The following is a 6,535-nucleotide window of genomic DNA, read 5'->3' on the forward strand; positions in this document are numbered from 1 at the left end:
TATAAGACCACATTTCCCATTTAAAAGATTTTTTCCCAAATTATATATTCTGTAAACCATGTATGTTGACCATAGACATATAGAATGAGACCTAGCAACCAAAGCTGCATGACTCAAACTCCAGGAATATAAGCCCAATGGGAAATGAGATTACCCGATGGTATGTACTGAGATAAATAACGTCCACGATCACATTCGACCGTGGGAGCTAGTGTTTTCTATCGGACTCCGTGGCGATTGGTATTTCCTATCTTAAGATTTTCAATCGTCCCGTATCTCAATTTTTCCGCGTTTTTCCCGTATCTTGGAACGGAAAAAGATCGTAGCTCATCTTACATATAAAAGTTATTTTCAAAATTCCCGGCAATGTACAAATATATTTCTATCGCGAAGTCTTTATGAAAGGCGTAGTACAAAAAGACCCAGATTACCCTGAACCGAAGTTTTTTGCAATTTCAAAATTCTACGTTTATATAGGCTTCACGATAGGCTTGAGTGTTGCGGGGTGCCCTCTAAGCTCATGGCCCTCGGCGATTGCCGACCTGCCGCCAGACCCCGGATAAAACGGATTCTGTGTACCATATGCCATCACTCCTTCCTCGTAAGCTCAACAAAATTATGGAATTCCCTCCCCATCGGCTCAAAGAATATTTCAAATTTGCAACCTTCAAATCAAAACTTCTTTCTCACCTTTCCCGCAAAACATAATTCAATAATTCATAGTCATGTAATCCAAACTTTAATACCAAATAGGAATAGAGACGGTTTTCCTCTTTTTTTCTTGACCATTTTTTTGGTTTGTTATTCATTGAATGTTATAAAATGATAAAATGTTATCAAGTGTCAATTTTTTAAATTATTATTATGTTAAAAATGCCTTATTAAATGACAAATAATTACGTTTTCATGTTTCGATTAAATTCAAATTGATAAACCGAAACTGAATTATCTTCTGTAATATGCTATTTATTTATTTTTATATGCAATTCACTTATAATTAATAATATGTTATCAATTGTATTATGTAATATGTACTTTGTTCACCACTAATGTAAAATTTGTGCTCTTATGTGTATTGTAACCATAGCAAATAAATATAATTATTATTATGCTGCAGGGAGGAACAGGTGGCCAATAACCAAATCGAACTTACCTATTGGTACATAGAGTCTTGGCTATGTAAATTAGGTAGGAGTATTATTGAGAAATATTGAATATCGTGACATTGACTATCGGGAGGACGAAAAAACCCTGAAAATATCGGTTTTTGCTGATATGGATATACTGAGGTGAGAAATTCACATTTATACACCGACATTCGTATTAATTATCAGCCACATATATTTATACATTGCCGGAAATTCTGTAAATAACTTTTATGTATAAGATGAGCTATAATTATTTTTCGTTCCATGGTACGGGAAAAAACGCAAAAAAATGCTACAAGCCAATATCAGGTTCAAAATATCAAATACAGGAATATCAAACATCGAATACATAAAATAACGATATTTACGTTGAAAATATCGAATATTTCTCTGTATCGATCAAGGTCGCCCGAACCTAATATAAATGTACTTATTTATAATTTACTCCCATTTTACTCCGCATTGCTAACTAATCAGAATCAACCAGAACGGTATCGGTAGATATGCGAAATTGTTTTTCGCCCGTACCATAAAGGACTTAAATGAATGCTAGTCCTAACTTAGTTAGAGCACTTCATTTGTATGTGTAAACGGCTGGTGTCCTAACACCCCCTGCCATACGCCTGTCAGGCGGCTTGCGGGGTATTATGTAGATGAGCCCTAGCCGAGAGCCCCCAATCTCTCCCTTCCGCCCCTGATTACGACCTAGGTGACAATGTTACCACATCATCTTCAAGGCACAAATAGTGCGTGTAGTGCTTTCAATTTGTACAATCCTTGACTGGAGTGGGGGAAGTGAGGGGAAAGAGGAGGGGGAGGAGATGGGAAAACCTGAAGAAGATGGTGAACGAAATAATAATAATAATAATGTCGTCTTTATTTCACAAGCGAATTTAGGACTAGATAGTCTCCTCTCTTACAATTACCTTGTTTGACAATCACATACATCCAAGCCCTGGATGGTGGTCAAACCACCCAGGCGGGATTCGAACCCGCGACCTCTAGGTTAGCAGTCGGGGACTTTACCCCGGCGCCACCGAGGCCGGCCAAATAGAGAGGATAGCAAGTCAGGGTAAGATTGCATGAATTTAATTCACTAGATACCATTTGTACCTTCAAGAATATGTGGTAACATTGAAAACTAAGTCGTAATAAACTTTATAACCGTGAAAATATTTCAGAGACTGCCCGATCCCTGCTTAGAGGTTGTGTGAAGATCATTTCAAGCGCAACTCTCCGTCCGTCGGATGGGACGTTAAGCCGTGGTCCCCTAGGCGCCTTTCGTTAAGAGCAGGCTAATGCCGACGCCGGGTTTCTCTCCACCCTTCCCTCTCGGAGCAAATGACGTCATCGGGCGGTCGCCTCCCTCAAATAGTATACCGTACGAGGCCACAAAAAGATATCTTAAACCATATAAAATAATTAATTAAACAAAGCGTTTTGAAACATCTTCAAGCTGAATACAATGATCATTAATGCTAATTCCCCCTCACCTTCCCAATCTGTTTATTTTAGTTTTTCTTTTCCATATTGACAGATATATCCTCCCGAATCGCTCTTCATCTCGTCCCCATTAAAGAAATGAATAGATACAAAAATCCACGCCGAGGAGGGCGTGTTTGATATTTATCGGAATAATAATGCGATCGGTTGTCATCACGAGCTTTTGATTCCGAGTGGTTGGTAAAGCGATCGGAGTTTGATGAGACTTTTTTTCATTTGGCGACTCCTAACGATGGCCTACTTTGCTATGACAACGAGCTTTTGATTCCGAGTGGTTGGTAAAGCGATCGGAGTTTGATGAGACTTTTTTCCATTTGGCGACTCCTTACGATGGCCTACTTTGCTATGACAACGGAATAATTCCGATAAATAGAGTGAAGCACAAATGTCTTGGTGGGGATAAACCTACCCGCAGGGAGGGTGTTATCGGAATTATTACAATCGGTTTTAATCCCGAACGGTTGATTCTGATTAGTTAGCAATGCGAACGGAATTTGCTTTGCCTGAAAATTTTCGATTCGATGGCGATATGAGATCTTTTATTGACTTGAAGGAGTGAAAATTTTCAAAAGAAACGAAGTCCCACAGCCTCGAGGCAAATTGGAATCAACCGCTCTGAATGAAAAGCGGCCTGAATAATTCCGATCAGTTTCAAGCACAGTATCATAGGTCGGATACGAGCCCGCGACCTCCTCATTAACAGGCAAGCAGACAGTGAGGGCATTAATAATGAGTACAAGCAGACACTATGAGATGAGATAGATGAGTCAGCGCGTTATTCTACTTTGCTATTTTATTCAAGCATAATTTTCCAATGGAGAGGAAAGAAACTTTTCCTTTCATACGAGACGTCCTCGTATCCATTTTATCCGGAGAAACTGGTCTTTTCTCACGCTGCTCATTATCGATTATCATCAGACTCGTGCTATTTGCTAAGTGCTCAGAGGTAAACATGGATAGAATTTATGAATCCTCACAATCAATACCTTCGCGATGTTTTTCTTTCTTTTTGAATTGGCGGGAAATTTCCGGTGTCCTTAAGAAATTGTCATTCACACTGAACTAACCTCAATGCACCAAATTCCCGCGTCTAACAGGTGACCATGGAGCAGTAGTGCTTATACATTATTTCATGGGGCGTGGGAAAGACCGGTGTAAGATTAGGTTAAATTTTGTTAAGTAAGAAAACCCTTGAAGTTTTACATAGAAAATAAATACAAAATTGAAAATACAAGGACTTTCATTTTTACTTGTTTCACTATGGAGGCGAGACTTGGTCGTTGACAGAAGCCGAGAAGTCGAGAGTGGAATCATTCGAAATGTTGTGCTACCGAAGAATGATGAAGATAAAATGGATCGACCGAGCAAGTAATGAAAAAGTGCTAGGAAGAATGTGAGAAAACAGACGTCTTCTAAAAGCCTTAAGGAGAAGACAGAACAACTTAGTTACTTAGTTATATTATGAGACATGATGGCCTGATAAAGACAATCGTAGATGGACAGGTGGAAGGGAAGAATGGCCAGAGATGGCCTCGATTGTTACATAGGACAAAGGGTTATAAATGATGTAAAAGAGAAGGAATACGTCGCTATGGAAAATTAGCGGATAGGAGAGAGGAATGGAGAGCTGCGTCAAACCAATCTTATAGGATTATTGACTAATGATGACTATAGTACTATTGGATGGAATGAGTACTACGGAATTCACGAAGCTGTTATTGATGGGCAGTTGAGAGGAACTGAATTCTATTAATTTCTGTGGGAGGTGGGCCCTCGAGATGGAATTCGATATAAGATTTCATGCGTGAATCAATGCCTCCATGACAGCGAGGAGAAGATATTAGATGTTAATATCCACGGAGAAATATTTGGTATGTTGCAATTTGCAGACGATGCAGCAGTCATAAACGCGACAGAGAATTATTTTTAAGCAAACCTTAATAAAAATGGAAAGAAAAAAGGCAATTTATATCATCTGAAAATTAAAAAAAAATATTAATGTGCAGCAAGGGAGAAGAGACTAGGACAAGCATCAAATTAGGAAAACAAAAGCTTGAGGAGGTGAGAAAGTTTCTCTCCCTAGGAAGACGAATTATCAAAGATGGACGAATCAAGAAAGAAATAATCAGTAGAATAGCGCAGGCGAAGAGGGCTTTCCACGGAGCGAAGAACCTTCATACAGCTGAGAGTACAAGCATGGAACTAAGAAAACGATTCAATATTTTCTGGGGGAGGGCCCTCGCACCTACCGCTTATCCTGGCGGGTATACCACACATCAGTAGTTGTTGCGCCTAAAACCCACCCCCCAGCCTTAATTCCTAGCTGCGCCCCTGAGCCACGTAATGAGAAATTAATGCCTAATGAAGGTAATCGTCAAATGAAAGGTTGATTGGAAGAAAGACCATGTGACGGCCGTGAATGAATTAAATAGTGCAGGTTATAAAACATGTAAATAAAGAAATACTATGAAAAAGCTTTCGGATATGAGAGAGGAAAGGAGAGCTGCGTCAAACTAAGCTTAAAATTGTTTACTTATGATGTGATGCATGATTTATGCAGGCTTGTTGCATAGGAAGGAATTTCTGAGTTGTTGAATGTCGCGTGAAAAATACAATTCTGTTTTCTAAGGGTAACTAGCAGAATCGATCCTATTTGCCTGCGGGTGATCCCGGAGCGCTTTGTTTCTTTCCATATAATCCTTATCGGTTGTGCCTTCAGTAAAAAAGAATCTACCGCGGTTTTCTTAGACGCCATTAGAATTAGTATTAATTATTACAATTCGTTTATTAGTTGTCCATAGGACCAAATTATATAATTAACTAAGAAAAAAATTATAGTCGAGACATTTTGTACAACTTTTCTTAGATTGGCTAAGCTAAGGTGCTCTTTATTTTTGTTACCAGATACGAGTTCTTTGTCAAAGGAAGTTTTGTCAATTTTCCTCCTCAAATATTATTCTATATAATAAAATGTCCTTAAGGGCATTTATTGGTCCGCGTGCCCTGATGACGCATTGACCTTAAGCCTGTACCAAAGCCGGAAGAATGGTAACTGGTAAAGTGTGCATTAACCCTGGCGAAAATTCAGACACTTCATAATTCAAATAAATAAAAGATCGTAACACTTTTCCACGAAAATTTTTCATTTAAATATGTCTTACTTCCACCAATTGAAGCCTGAATCTGTTGAACTTCTTAATTTCCCTGATACACTGGTCCCTCGAATTTTCCGCTCACAACCATTACTGGGAGCTGAATTTTGCAAATGATATGTGACGTCAGGAGAGATAGAACTTCCATTGCTGCGTATGCATTCAAGGCATCTGTCGCGTTTCTTTAATTTTTAGTTAATCTGCGGCCGATGATCGTTACTATATCAATATTTACTAAAGTACTAAATTCAATATTTTCTAAAGTACTTGTGAATATGCATTACCTAGGCCCTGGCTGCCTTTCTCCAACTGGCCCGTGCCCCCAAGTCAATATGTAGTCACGGCTCGTTTTCGTTGGAATGTGTTAATTAAATAAACAGATATTTTGTCATTAATTGGTAGTCTCATCCCAAACTTAAGCGTTCAAATCATTAAATATAGTTTGATAATTGTAAATTTAACAATATATAGACTCATTAGAGGAGAAATACGACGTTTTTATTCATTAAATATTCCGAATATTATTTTCGAATTACCCACTTTAGACAATTGATGTTTGTGAATTTATGTTCTCTCAAATTACCTACATATGAATTATTTGAGCTATTACATGGGTTAATATGCTTCAAAAGTTTTTATGTATGATCTTAAAATTCCGAGGTGGATGCCAATGGCAAAATGGACGCCGTGCGCTCATATCATTCACGGAAATCATTCAAGCAAATTAGAACT

Source organism: Ischnura elegans, chromosome 6 (assembly GCF_921293095.1).
Source record: "Ischnura elegans chromosome 6, ioIscEleg1.1, whole genome shotgun sequence".
Lineage (NCBI taxonomy): Eukaryota > Metazoa > Arthropoda > Insecta > Odonata > Coenagrionidae > Ischnura > Ischnura elegans.